Source organism: Anopheles gambiae, chromosome 2, assembly GCF_943734735.2.
Source record: "Anopheles gambiae chromosome 2, idAnoGambNW_F1_1, whole genome shotgun sequence".
Classification (NCBI taxonomy): Eukaryota; Metazoa; Arthropoda; class Insecta; order Diptera; family Culicidae; genus Anopheles; species Anopheles gambiae.
This window is the reverse complement of record NC_064601.1, coordinates 26,835,584-26,851,007: the sequence shown is the minus strand read 5'-3', so window position 1 is coordinate 26,851,007 and position 15,424 is coordinate 26,835,584. Positions and strand designations below refer to the sequence as shown.

General features: G+C 47.6%; 1 protein-coding gene across 2 annotated transcripts in view; it reads right to left on the bottom strand.

Moving 5' to 3' along the window:
- LOC1273196 (dendritic arbor reduction protein 1) overlaps nt 1-15,424 on the bottom strand; it is a 79,221-nt gene that overhangs the window by 12,769 nt on the left and 51,028 nt on the right. The gene's annotated exons all lie outside the window — the stretch shown is intronic.

Sequence of the window (15,424 nt, the reverse complement as noted above, 5' to 3'; positions counted from 1 at the left end):
AAACAATCCCGTCCCTCCCTTACCTACCCCCTTCGTATCAGTGTTCGCTTAGGGAGGGAAAATTAATTAATTAAATGTCATTAAACAATTGACACCGTGACACAGCGAGCAACTAATTCTGCCGCGGCCACACTGTCTATACTGTCTGCTGTACTGGCCGCTGCACTTGTGCCCTTTTACAGGCGCACAACACGCTCGTACCACCAACACATATGGTCGGGGCAAGCATTATGATTCCGCACGACGCAGCCAAAACCCCATAAATGGGCGACCATTAGCAAGTGTTGTGACGGGCGCGGGCAGAGAGAAAACGACCCGATAAGAGAAGGAAGCGCAACATTTGTTTTGTTCATCATCTGTTAGATACGCTGCACCCTACGGCGTTTGCTGTACGAGTAGTTATGCTCGCTCGGCTGAGATATTGTGCCACTAAAACAGTCGACCATTAGCTCCAGCACTGGTAAATAATTCAACACTGTCAAAAAGGATGACACTCGTGATCTTGGTACTTGAAGGCTGGGAAAGTGGTCGAACTGTGTCGTTCGTCGCCTAATCCGCTCCGTGATCGAGCATTAACGGAATGAGGTTGTGTTTTCTAAATCACCATTACAGCTGTCGGCAAGTGGTTGGTACAAGAGCGCAAGAGATCACTGGGTTCATTTGACGTTGCGCTAATCGACATGATTTGGTTTGGTTTGGTTTTGGGCTACGGTGGGGGAGGCGGTTTAAGTGGCCTTCATGTCGCGATGGAATTGATAAACCAGACCGACGCTGCTTTGTGTAGGGCAAGCATGTTTTCAGCTGTTGGGAAAGAGTTTTACACCAGAGTTTGTGTGCGAACCGTTGCGCATAGTGTACTTCCGCGGTGCATTCGGTAGATGCTTGTGATCGACCGGGCACCAGAAGCGTCACGGTCGAAAAGGGAAGAGCATTTGTGATCGGCAGTAAAATTTATCGAGCATAAAGAAAATGTTTTACAATAAAAATAAAACATCAATACGAACGATTGAGCGCGAAGGTGGCCCAAATGGGCGAACGAAGAAGTCATTGAGACGGCGGTGAAGGGGAAAGGACCCACAGGAAGATTACGCAGAGTACGAAGAAGACGGCTAATAGTTCCCGAGCCCGGACGCACCATTGTGAATAGCGCTACGGTGTGGTTTCTGAAATCTCTCAGTTCAGAAAAAGAATGGATAACAGACAGGACAAGAGGTTGTCGCTTCCTGGGCACAAGGGATGAAGTTGGCAGTGATGGTGGAGGTGGTGGTGGTGCTGTCGACTACAGGCTAGAAACAAGAACAACAGCGAAAGAACAGACCTCCGCAGGGTGTGCAAGAGTGCGGGCGCGCGCGCGCACTCCATAGAAGTGTCAAAATAAACGTATTAAATTTATAGATTTTATTCCACCCGCCCGTGGAGGACAACGCGCTGATGACGCTGTTGATGACGAAGGGTACGGCCAGACTCTTGCCAGCTTACAACGCGGCTGTGCGTGTGTCCTCCCGCTTGAGTGTCTTGTTCGGGGCTTTTTTTTTGTTGTTAGTTATTATCGGTCACCCGGGTCGCGCCTATCCTAGGTTCCTTACCGTCCGGCTCGGAGCCTCGGCATTTCCAGTTCAGTCTCCGCACCCCACCCGGAGGTGTTCTTGTTTCGGCGTTTTTTACACCTTCGTTTTTTTCTCACTCCCTATACACATTCTTCACGCGGCAGGGAAAGATTAAGCGCGCGCAGAGCCCAAACGCGAATCAAACAGGAAAGAAAACGGGCTTCGAAATGTCGGCCACAATCACCAATGCTGGCCAAATGAAATCATCAACATGTCGTTGGCTGTTTGGTGTATCTGTGTCTGTGTGTGTGTTTGTGCCCGGTTCTTCCGAGTTGCGTTCTTCCTGCATTGTATGATTGTTTAATAATATGTGACAGTCGACGCGGAGTGTGCTTAAGCCGTCGGGACGCGGGACCCTGCTGCCTTGCTCGTACGGATTGTGCACCTCCCCAAACGCGACCCCGAGGGTTATGGATGAGATTTTCGACCCAAGATTAAGATAAGATTTAAGTGAAACAGATTGACTCTCTTTTTGCTGCTATTATTTGTTATTGTTGATGGTGTTGTTAGTGTTGAATCGCCAGCGAGTCAGCAACGCGCTGTGGACAGCATGGAGGAAGCAGGAGGACATTTTTAGCCACAGGTTACAATCAATATTCACACATCAGGGAGGCTCACCAACTGTGAGTGAGAAATTCTTTCTTCCTTTGCTCTATTCAACAGGGGGAATGTGAAAAAAGGGTGAACAGCTAAGCTTATCTGATCGTCTGGAGAGTCCACCCCGTCTGATGAGTGAATACTGAGACGGTCGGCAACTGAAGAAGTAACTGCGTGATGTATTGCATTGAAGCGGGTGCGCGTGTGTCAAATTGGTTTCATTAGAATTAACTTCTGCTGAATCATTATGATGGTCGAATCTGTTCAATCCTTGCATAATTGATGGTTACTAATGTACGCTTTGAGGGCTACAAAGTAACCTTTGTGAATGCCGTGCCTCGAAAGCACGTGACCATAAAATAAAGACACTCAGAGTATGCATAAATCGCCCAAAGCTCTGGAGAAATCTCTGAAGCCGTACTCTTCAGCGCTGGATGTAAAAATCCTAGACATTACCATTAAGGGCAGCTTTCGGCGGTGAACATGCGCAAATGTAGCTCGCAAACAGATGGGATGGGTAAGGGCTTGGGGATGATAAGCAGAGCATACGGATAATAGAGTCTCCATGGTGTCCGGTGTGGGCGGATGCGAAAGCATCAGAAATCTGGTCCTCGCTTTAGACCATTCCACACACTGCTATACAGTAAGGTCTTATAGCGAACCTGTTGCTTACCGGAAGGAAACTCCGAATCAACCAAATCTATGTTCGGGACGTTTGAAATCTGGAAAATACAAGAAAGGAAGGAAAAAAACGAAACCAAGTCCACAAACGACGAGTTGCTCCCTATCAATTCAACCCATTCTCTCTCAGCTAGTGATTGACGCTGCCGGCTGGGAATTGAAAGTGCAAACATCGAACGGTTCGAGGGCTTTTCTTTCGCTTCCACACAGACCCTCCTCCCACTTTGCAAACGGTCGGTAAACATGTGTGTGTGTCACGTTTGTTGTTGGTCGGGCACCGCCGCCGATGATGATCGTTAGTGTTTGTTAATTATCATTAACACATTCGGGCGTAGCGGCTTCCGATGACGGCTTCCGCTGGTCTAGCCCGACCCAATCGATGGTAGGCGTGAGAAAACGGCACACGAGGGTTGCACGTAGCGGTGGAGGTAGTGTAGGTTGGAAATTGGAAGTAAACGACCATAAACAGCTTTTGAAAGATGTTCAATTTGCGAACGTTTTGATGGTAAACATTTATACCTTTAAAGGCTGTTTTATTGTATGCTTCTTTATATTTTAAAGACTTTTTTGTTCTTTAAGCGTTTGTTAGCATACTATATTGGTGTTGTAAGCTATATCATTTTTCGTAAAAAAAAAATAAAAATTTTTATTTGATAACACTTATTTGCAACTATATTCATGCTTCTAAGGGAATAATTTATCTCTCCTGAACTATGTTAGATAGAGCCATTTTCCATCTGACTCGCATAAAATAAACCTCTTAACGATTATGGTCTTACCCAGCTCGAATCTCATTTGCACGCTGGGCAGTTAAAAAAAGGCAATAAAATTGTTAAAAATAATCTTCAAACTCAAAAGAATCCCCGTTTTCCTTCGACCGGCCTCTAATTCGATAATAGTCCACCCGCGAGCGAGAATACATTCGATTAGCGACGGCATAACTTCTGCCCCAAACTACCCCAAGTGCGTGGCGCGACGGAGTGTGGTGGATGCTGAATCCAGTAGAAAGTGTCCGTAGCAGCGATTATCACAAATCGCGTGTATTTTGCCGTTTAATCGGCAACATGATTCATCGCACAACGAAGACGACGGCGGAGCAGTGGGGCAGCTCGCAGAACGCGGCTTTGCTAGTGATTTATTTTGCGTTGTGCGCTGTTTGTTTCGTTGCGGTGTGAGTTTATGTTTATGTTGCACCGCTGGGGAGGGAAAACCAGCGGGTGTGTAGGGAAATTTTGCCACCCGGGGGTCAGAGGTTGGGTTGGAAATGCTGACCCAGTACGCGGGACCCGAGCTGCGCGTGAGAGACGTGTTCTATTCTCGGATGAGTTCGCTCCGGATTCGGCAAACGATGACGTTGCGCCGCGGCCGGGAAACGAACCGTGAAACGAGCGGCAATAACAGTTCGAGAAACTTAATCTTTGTCTGACGCTTCATTTACCCCCTTAAACGGCCGCTCGCGCACATGTGTGAATGTGGGAGGGTGAGGGAATTTTCCGCACGAAACGAGGTGTGATATGTGCGGTTCCGTAGTTTTCCTCCACAATCGTGGACGCACTCGAGCTGCTCGGGGCCCGTACGATCGAGTGTCGTGACATTTCTGCTACAAAACAAACAACTGGCACCACACTCCACGCACTCTGGTTCGTTACTCCGGACCATGTTTGGGAAGTAGGGGGCAGAGGTAGAACGCACTATGGTGCGGTAGAACGCTCTCTCGGGCGTAAAACAACCGTCTAATGAGCTGCCAAAACGGCACATTCAACGTTTATGGCCGGGGCGCATTCCATTCCAGTTGCTAGCGCTGCTGGGGTAGGCAAAAGGACATTTAGGGACTTTCCTCGGCTTCCTCGCTGCAGCAGGTTGTCAGAAAGTCAAAAATGGGTGGATATTTTTAGTAAACGATGCACCAAAACGGTTGCTATATCTTGTCTCGATTCCATCCAGTGCAGTGGTTTTGATCAAGCAAATCATTGTCGCTGAGTAACGTAATCACATTGGTTTACGCGAGCAAGAAATGATTATTCTTTTCCCATAAGCAAAATAATTTGTACTCCGTCATCATTGAAAATGAAAATTGAAAACACAATAAGCACCGCAAAGAAAAATAAACAAAAAAGCATCCTATTCAAACCATCCGTGACGTCAGTGGTGAAAACATGCACGGGAAATCAACAGAAAAAAGGCTTCAGACCGTGCCGCCGGTTCATGAATGAAAATGTTGGCTTCGTTTTCTTTCCCAGCACAGCCTTTTTCCATGCGCAGGAGGAAGCGAAAGTGGAAAAGCAGGTTAAAAGGCATCCTGATAAGGTTGATGGGATTTGCGCAATACCGTGGAAATTTGGAAGAGTGTGGCGTGATACGGCACAAAAGGCTGGGAAAGAAAAACGATAAGGAATTACAGTTTTCCTACCAGTACTTGGAAAATGAAAATTTATCATCCTCCTAAGGATACTCCGTTTTTTCGCCATTCAATGCACAGCTAATACATAGAAAGATGCCCCCGGCAGAGCAAGCCCTTGGATGCCCTTTCCAGCGCAAAGCGAATGGACTGCACGGACGCTCCAGGCAGGCGAGAGAGAAATTTCCGGGGCGCCAAGCGTTCCGCATATGTTTCGCTGTGTGTGTGTGTCTGTTGCGAAAAATCGCGTGAATGCGCAGTACGGTCGACCTTGAGGTTATGTCACGGTACCCCGCCATTCCCCACGTCGCCGGGGGACAACTGCAAAATTTTCACCCCGGCCCTTGTGAAGCGTCTTCACCTTCCTGTGCCGTGTTTGCTGCGGCTGCGTACTTTTGCGCCCGGACGTGCTGGAAAAATCGCACCGCGCAAACGGCGAGCGGTTTTTGGGGCGGGGTGGAGGTTGGAGCGGAAGCTTGGGAAAGCATCGGGGCGGTATCAGGGATGGGCGTCTTCGCGGTTCGCCAACTCGGCTCAATTTCATTCATAAGTTCGGCTTTCATTCATCGTCCGAACACCTCCCCCCGTTGGATGAGCGCTCTGGGGCTGTAGCACCCCTGCCGTAACGGTTTTGCTGGTTGCTAAGGGCAACCTGGCTGCTCGCTGCCTGTTCTCGCTCTCGTCCTAGCAACAGCTCCGTTAAGAACACCCATTTTTTCTCCCACGCTCGCGCGGCTGAAGGAGGCCACAGTGGAATGGGCTTTTTCATTGCACGGTGGGAGGTGGGAGGGATTGATTCTGCCTAGCTTCATATATCTTCATTTGCCTCCGCGTCCCAAAATGGGTGTGGTGTGGAAATGTGCACGTTTTCGGTGGAAAAACGGCAATCGATTTGGCATGCAAGTTTCTTATAAAAAAAAATCATAATTTGCCGTTCGCTTTTTGAGGCCAACGGGCTTTAAGTAAAGCGACGACATTTCAAGCACATTTAAATGAGTGAAACAAATTTTTAGCCAACTCAAAACTTCAGTCAAAATAATGTTATCTATCACTTCACACCAAGAACCCTTAACATTGGACGCCGTTATGCTGCTACCAAATCACGCACAAAGAAAATTAAAATCAATTGTATGCATCACGCCATTACCTGGAGACGGATCCGGAACGAGAAGGTAGTTTGAAACGACGATACGTTTCAGCTTGGAAGCAACTCGGTGCTTCCGGGTAAGATTTCTTCGGGCGCTTTTTCTTTTCCTTCAAAAAGGATGGTTCGCCCTTATATCACTTCACTGAACTTTGCCCTTTGGCTTGTGGGTTTTGTCTTACTTGATTTTGTCAATTTTGCACGGCACTTAAACGCACAACAGATGCATGGCACAGCAATTAAACGATTCGCACGGTTTGGAACTGTTTCGTGTAACGTGGCGTTGAACCATTTTCAACGTATTTTGTTTTACCAACTTTACCTTTACAACACGCGAAACAAGTAAATAGTCGTTCAAACACGACGGTCGTCACTTGCTGCAGGAGTTTTGAACTTTGATTCGGTTTTGTTTTTGAACATGTATCCTTCTACCAGGTACTACTTGCACAGCTCATACAACCACTTGTCACTTTGTAGGCGCTTTGGAAAATGTTAGGTAAATAGAATAGCGTAATATAACTTGCACAACACTTTGTCACTTTGTACTTTGCACGATATCGCTTCGTTTTGGTGGGCGAAGGGATTTGAGTTGATTTCGAGTTGATTATTTAATATTGTTTCACACACTTGCATCAACTTGCATCGATAGTTATTGTTTAGTGGTGAAGCTGAAGCATCAAACCACAACGTTACTGCCGCTCGCTGTGAATCTGCCGACGGGATTTTTCACTCTGAAACTCACATACACACACACACGCACAGGATCGGAAATGAAACACTCGCTTGGGTCGTGTTCCGTGTGCTGGCACGCGGTTGGCAATTCTGCCCTTCACTTTTCCACTGTAAACAGCTACTGTTTCACTGCTGCTTCACTGATGCACTGATTTTCCTCTGTTTCACTCGCCAGCAACTCGGCCAACTGGTTGAAGTGTACCGGAATGAAGAAAATCACGAACGCGACACACTGCCTTTTCCTTTCAGGTGGAACGCGCTTTTCTTTTCCTGTGCTCACCCGTGAGCGGACAATTTTCCACCCCGTACCCGTGTGCTGGACAAGCGAACACTGAATCTCGACTGACTGTGTGTTGGCGGTTGTGGTTGTGCGAAGCAGGAGAACGCGAGACCGGCAGCTGCGTGTCTGAACGCGCGGAACGATCGAAATGTATTGAAGCGCGCTCGGTCGCGGCGGTTCAGTTTTATGAATGAAATGCATCTCGCGCTACTCGCCGTCACGCACACACGCGCAAGGTGCCTAGCGGATGGGAAGCGGGTGCAGTGCGCCAAGGGGGTGCGCTGGGGCTCGCTGCCGAGGGTGCGCGGTTCGGTGAGCGCACCAATCGATGGCGAGCTTTTGGGGCGCTCGCTACTGCGCCGGCTCGCAATTGGTCGACACGGTTGTGAATGAAGCTCGACGCGGGCTTGTGGACGCCCGATGGTGGCGCGGATGCCGAGCGGTTGGGTTGCTGCGATACGTTCGCTGCACGCCATCTCGGGAGGGGAAATTGTGAGCGTGCGCTACACGCACACACTGAACAGCGCCCCAATCGCGTTGGAGAGTTGTGTGGAGACTTTTTTCTTCTTCTCTCGGTTGGATTCGCTTTCGCTTGCTGCAGCCGTCTGCTTTGGGGGGATGAAATCTGTGTATCGGTGCGTACGGTGTAGCTGTGTTGGGGAACATTTCCACCAAGCACACACACTCACACATCATCATCAGTGTGTTTGAGGGGGTGGAATGATGTTTGAAGGGTGGTTTAGCACCGTCGCTTGCTCCCTTGCCGCATGTTCGCGCCCGTGGCAGTTTCATGTATCCACCGAGTCCGTAGCAAACATTGCTTTCCTTGGAGCTCCTCATCGCGCTGTGCGCTATCTCTCTTTCTCTCACACGTCCTCTCTCTCTCTTTCTCACTCTCTTGTACTCCGTAGCGCTTCTCCGCTCGTACACCAAGCGCGCTCCGGCCGCATACGTTTGAGGTCATCATCGTCAACGCAGCAATGACACTCGGCACGCGTCTCCTTTTTGTGTGCTGTGCGTTGTTGTGTTTTGTTGATTATTTCCCTTTTCTTTTGACGCTTCGTGTGTGCTTTTTCTCTCCGATTCTTGAACGCCTTTTTTTGGTGCTTCTTTTTGCAAAATTTTCTATCCTCCCTTTTCTGCAGGGTCGGGGAAAGTATGGCGAGGAAAATGAAAATTAAAAAAAAAACATGGTACAGCGCTTGCCTGGGCTGCTGCTGATTTGCAAAGTAACAGCAGCAGCCTGTTGCTTTTATGACGGGAACTGTTTTTGTTTCGTTTTGCAAAGTTGTTTGTTTAACTGCTTTATGATTTTGGGAAGGTTGTTTCATGTTCAAACCAGGGTTCTTAAGTTGTTTCGCAAAAAAGCGGTTTAAAAAACTTGGGAATAATCTTGAAAGTAAATATCGAGCGTTTGAATTTTGTATTTCATTTTATTTTATTGTATGATTTTTTTCGAATGGTTTTCGGTGAAAATTTGCCTTGCGTGAGAAACCCCCGAATCCTTACAATAGGAAATAAATCAACTTCAAATACTTAATACCTAGTTTCCTAGCGAAGTGTAATATGCAAATGAACACCTGTAAGCTCGTTGGGTAAAACGTACACATTGGAAGGAACACAATCTGTGTGACGTGTACTCTGGCACGATGAATGTCAGAACGGTCGCTGGAAGAAAGTGATCAAAAGCAACCTACCGACGGCGGCGGCTGTTGTTGTAGCGGCAAGAATTGATCAAAGCAGGGACGAGCTTAAAAGTTCCCGTTCGCTTCATGGCATAATCAACAACAAGTCGTTCCCTGGTAAAGTGAACCCTGAGCGGTTTTGTATCGATCATTGATGGGAAAGATAATTTAAATTACTTGTGCCACGCTTGTGACGCGACAGGGACCATGTCTTGATGGGTTTAATTGCATCAAGAGGACAGCAGAAGAGAGAGAGACAATGTTGTAGGAGAAGAAAGTGATTGACGCTTATCTTAGCCATTGGAAAATCAAAACTACTGTCGAGTTAATGTATTTAAGAAAATTGAAGATGCTTCAAAGGAGTAAACATACATGTCAAATTTACTTTTGAGAGTGAAAGTAAGTCCTTGTAGTATTCATAATTTTTCAGAACCTTTTCTTAACAGTCTTTCAACTTACATCGCTTCCAAATTCGATGCAGTTTTCCGCAATGTATTGCAATAAAAAATAAAAACTACCAACAACGCAACAAACCCCACTGCTGCGAAACGTACGCGGAACTGAACCGACAGAAAATTGTGCGTTCGGAGGAGAACGAGAGCCGACCACAAGCAGCAACCACTGCGGACGTGTGCGATAGGGACAGCGATCTTGTGGGGACCGGCTTAGCAATCAGAGACCCCAGGAGCGTCCCCACACGCGCGCTCTCGCACACTCATCGGACGCTGGCTTCGCGTATGCTTCTCTTTTTCCCTTCGCTGCGAACGTTTCGCTCGCACGGTCGCAACCATGGCTCGGGCGCTTGCTTGCGCTACCCCGATGGTACCAGATGGTACCAAAAAGTGGCAAATTGGATCCTTCCCGTCGGCTGCCGTCCGTGGCGACCGGCCCAATTGATGGCGCACGCGGTAAACAATGGATCCTGGGCCGGTTGGCGCTGATCGGGCTGGCCGGGCCCGGTCAAAAGGACATCCGAATGCAGTGCAGTGCGATGCGTCGGGGCCCGGGCACACGGCCGGATGCTGTCAACCACCATGTGCCCAGCCTGGCGAGGGTGAATGAGGGGTGGACGGCGAATGTGTGTGTGTGTGTGTGTGGATTTATGCCACGGTCCGGAGAAAAATGGTTCGCTGTTATGTAGATTGGCTTTCGGTCTTCCCAGCCCGGCTCTTCCATCCGACGGGTGGACGGTGATATTGCTTTTTATCATGCATGGAAAACCGATCACAGGGTGGGGTGCAAAACAGGCCCGGCCGGGGGTTGTGGTGCAGCATGCATATGAGTGTGGCACGCTTGGGCCGTGGCGAAACATATGGTCGGCTCGGACCGTTAGGGGCTTTACAGCTTTTCAGAACGGCAATCGAATAGCAAAAAAAGCGCGATTGGATTAGTGACCGTGGCGCTGCGTTGCGTTTGACGGTAGTTTCTATTTCTAGGGTTGCTTTAACTTGGCACTGTATGCTATCTTCGCAAGGAATCCTTCGGAGTAAGGGATTGTGTTTGAGACCTTAATATAACAATGAAACATAAGTGGAATTGAAAGTCTTGTTCGTTAATAGACCATCAAACGCCAAGATGCACCTCAATGTAATGACCATAAACAAACAAAACAGACACAATAAAAGCTAATGTTTCTCCATCCTAAATGTTTGTGAGCCAAGAAACTGTTCGGCTAAACCGGGCAGCTCTGGTACGAGATACCGCCGGTTGCGAGAACTTGCAGTTCCCTACCTTGGAGAGATAGAGAGCTGACAATTTCTACTGCAACCCATTCCGCGATTACAGTTGATTTTTATCCCGTCACATATCTTGTAGCCGGGGCTCGGACGGGCGTACTGGGCGGCATAAAACATCCCTCCGCGGATATTGCGGGTGGAAGTTATTGGGCTCGGCAACGTCAGTTCCAATGCTCTGGCTCGCTGCAACAGTGTCGGCCCGCGCCGTGTACCATCCGAGCCACGGGGCACGACATAATGTATAAATTGCACCAGCCACACCAGTACCCGTGGTCAGAGAGGAACTGCAACTTGTGAAGCCACGCGCCCATCCAGCACGTGTGTGTGTGTCGATATCGATAAAGCGCGCGAGATCTCCCGTTGGAGGAGGCATCTCCTCCCAAAAGGCATTCGCGCGATCGAGCCGCAAGATACAGTGGGACCGAACCTTGAATGGGCCGTGCCCGTACGCGGCCGGTGAGATATGGGTAGTGTGGTTCGATATTTATTGAGGATAGTAATATCATTACCGTAATTGTTGGTGCTTTAAAATATTTGTGCGATAATAGATTTAATGATCTTTGCCGCTCTGCGCCGATCGTGCTTCCCCGAACTCCGCCTGCCCGAAGCGGGCTGGGTGGAAATTTTGAAAAGAGAGTGAAGAAACGATCGAACTGTGTCCCTTCTTTCGCGCTTGCTTTAAATTTCCTTCCTCTCGCCCGGTCTTGTGCCGGGGACACACCAAACGGGGCACACAGGCCGACAGGATTATGAGGTGATAAAATTGGTTGTTTGTTTTGTTAGGTTTGTTTCCCCTTGGCGTTTCGTACGGTGCCCTATCCTGCCCGATCACCCGAGCTTATTGATCGTTTCCTTCCTCGAATGACAACGATTGATAAATCTTTTAACACATTTGCGTACAGCGCGTTGCGCCAGCGGGTTTTCATCGCGCGATCTACCAGACGGGCTTGTCAGAAGAAGAAGAAGAAAAAAAAGACAAGCTTCGACTGGCCACTTGGCACCGAAAACGGTATTGTTTCGTAGTTTTGGGGCATATCGCGGGAGGCTTTCTTTTATCTGCCATGGATTTCGCTCCAGAGCTTCAGCGATAGCAAAATGAACGGCTTAAGGCTACAGGATCGAAACGATCGTGTGAATGAATAATTTGCTCTGTGTGTGTTTTAGTGGGGGACGTGATATCGCCTTATTGGCAATGTCGTTTTCCTTCTTTCATCGGTCGGTTGTAAATAACTATGTTTACTTTTGACACAATGCATTAATTATGCTGACAGTAGAGTTCGATATTTTAATGTGTGCATATCGCGCGGCTTTCGTTTCGCGCCCCCGTTTCCGATCAATTCCGGCCCGCCGGAGGAAAGCGGAGCCGGAGAAGGAGATATTATCATTGGCAGGTTTTCGAAAATCGGCGCCTTGGCACTGCCATAACACACGCGAGAAGGTGATGGTGTTGATGTTATCATAACTCGAAACGATTTCTCAGTCTGTCTATCAGCCGTGCGACAGATGGAGAACATTATTTAGCTGTCAAGCGGTAGAGGATCACATGATCGGTGGCGTTACGGTTTGCGGTCGAAACTGGAATTCGAGAACATGAGCTGGTGAAGAGTTGCGTATTAATGGGTTCATGTTATGTTTGCGAGAAAGTGGTAATTTAGTAGAATAATATGACCATTTACGCTTATTATTTGGTCAATTGTCTCCAACAAAAAGTGACCAGTTGCGATGGAGAATCTCTAAGCACGTGAAATAGCATTGAAACGGGTTGGAGCAAAATGTTTAAAGCAATATAAAGGATTATTTATTCGTCTAAATATTGAAATAACAATTTAAAACGCTTGCTTGGGAAATGAAAGTCACTTCCAGCCTGAAAGATCCCACTTTCCCTACTAATCCACCCTGGCACCAGTGTCAACGGTAAGTACGCATTATGCAGTAACGACCCCAAAACGGGAATGTATGCGTCCGGTCACTAAACAAACATTCATTCCCTCCTTACATTCCCCTTCCCGCTGGCATGGAATGCCGCCCGGTGGTGATGGAGGCGGTGGTTCGCTAAAAATAGCCTTCCGACGTAGTGGATACGTTCCGCGGCACGCTAAAAATACATTTCATGTGCAAAGCGTTGTGCTTAATGTTGTAGAAGCAACAGTTGCTGTTGTCGTTGTTGTTGTTGTTGTGGCCATTGCTGGTTGCAGTTAATCACCGTCATCAGCACCAATTGTGCCAAGGAGGAAGGAAGTTTTCTGCGCCGCTCTGGACTGGTCACACGACCAACCCATAGATGATGGTGCATGGTGCAACGGGTGTTCCGAAATTAAAAGAGCACTGACCCTCACCCTTTACCCTCCAGCAGACTCCGGCATAACACAAACACAGTGTGACCCGAAAGCCTGCCAACCCATGTTGGACGTCACAAAGCAAAACAAAATAAAACAAAAATGCAAAGCAAAACAAACAAAAGCAGTAATTTTCCACAATTAGCCACTTCCTACTTAGCGGACGTCACTTGGCTAAGCGGGCACGGCACGCGCTATGACGCGCTTGCGAAAAGCATGGTTGCGTGTTTTCCTAATCCCCGACTGGGTGTTGTATGTGTGTGTGTGTACGAGCAGAGCAGCATGTGATAAAATCGTAACAAAATAGCTCTAGTCGATAGGCAGTCCGATTGAAACGAGCAGCTTCAACAACCTGTCTGTTGTTAAACTAGCCGAACTACGATAATGAGAAATAATGGAACATCTGCGCAAGTGAATCATAAGTCGGGTGTTTGTTGTTGTTGGCAGCAGCTAGGTGGTGCGGTGGTTAATTTTTGTTTATCACTCACCATGAAATAACAATTACGTCGACCAGCGGTCAGCAAATGCCGTGGTGCCCGTGTTGGTAAAAATAGACCGGCATGGAAAAGCGACAACGCCCGAAAAACCCTCCTTTCGCTCACTAATATGTATCCTTTAATGTGCCTTAGTCACGCAGTGCCGAACTGTACCCGTGGCGTCCTATTGTGGGGTAAATTTGTGTACAAGCAGCTTTACTATGTGTGTGTGTTTGTGTTTTATTTAGGCAGCCATACAACCAATTCAGTGACGCTGACGGTGCCGAAAATGGACACCAAACAGGTTTGGAAAGGTTTAATTTCGCTATCGCTGACGCTTGCCCGCACTGGTATGACGTACGAGGTTGGGAAACTCGTGCACCTCAAGGAAATGTAAGCATGGGGATGATTCTAGCGAACGCGTTTATTGTTTTATTTTTAACAGACTGCATGATACGATGATGCAGTGAGATCGTGTTTTGTTGCCAAATTTGGTCAAAAGCTATCTTAACACCGGTGCTAGGAATTTAGCAATATTTCTACCGCGATCGCTATGTACGCGTTCCTCTAATAGAAGTGATTAATGAAGCAACTGAATGTCGGTAACATGCCACCGATTTAGATCTTCTCCTACACATTCACAGGGAAAAGAGCATTGTACCAAGAGTTCTATGTTGGAGGGACGTTTATGTCGTATTTTGAATGAATTTTACGATTTATTTAAATTTAAATTAACTACCCTTTCCAAAAACGGCTCCCAACAATTTCACCTTATTTCACAATTAACTTCTTTACAACTCAATCTAGGACAACACTAGCGAAGAAAGCATTATCTATCTAAACATAAATAACAACACCGTCTGTTGCATTTGTGTGTGTGTGTGTGTGTGTGTGTGTGTGTGTGTGTGTGTGTGTGTGTGTGTGTGTGTGTGTGTGTGTGTGTGTGTGTGTGTGTGTGTGTGTGTGTGTGTGTGTGTGTGTCACTTTCACTCTGTTTGATGCATTCCACACTGCTTATGTAGCCGTGCCTGTGCTCACGCTGGCAAGTGCGGTTGAAAAGAATTAATCTAAATTGATCAGCTGTTGTTTCAATCTTGGCACTGCCAGCAGCAAGACCCACAAGACTGCACCCGCTACAGAATGTTATTGAAACATTCAGCCGCTCGGCTGGAGCGCAGGGAAAAAGGGAAAGCCAGTAGAGACACCGTGCATGCGTGCGTGCGTGCGTGACGATATGTTGCGCTCCTGCGTACGTGAATTGCATTTGCATCCAGAAGGCGCGACGCAACCGCCTGCCGAACAGCTCGAAGCCCAACCAGCATTATCGCGCGATTTTTATGTGTATCTATCATTTTTCTCATTCTAACATTCACAAAATTTTTCATTCTGCCTCGCTCTTCTGTGTGTTGGTCTGTATTTGCTTGCGACTTGGCTGTGTCGCATCAACGATTCGCATGTTTCATTTAGCTCATCCCTTTCCATCGTTGGAGAGAAACTCTTGCGTCTCGCTTTTCTGGGACTTGTCCAAATTCGCTTGCTACACCAATCGTTCACGCAAGCGTTCTCCTCTCGCCCGCTCTTTGTATCATTGTACAGGTACTCCCCGAAATACGCTATCAATGCGTACCGGAGGCAATAGCGTATCTCGAATATTCAATAGCGAAAGTCGAATTTCGAGGTTTTCAGTCAAATTATAACTAATATCCGTATAACTTTGCATGAAGTGGTAGGTTTTAGCCACTTAATAAGTTA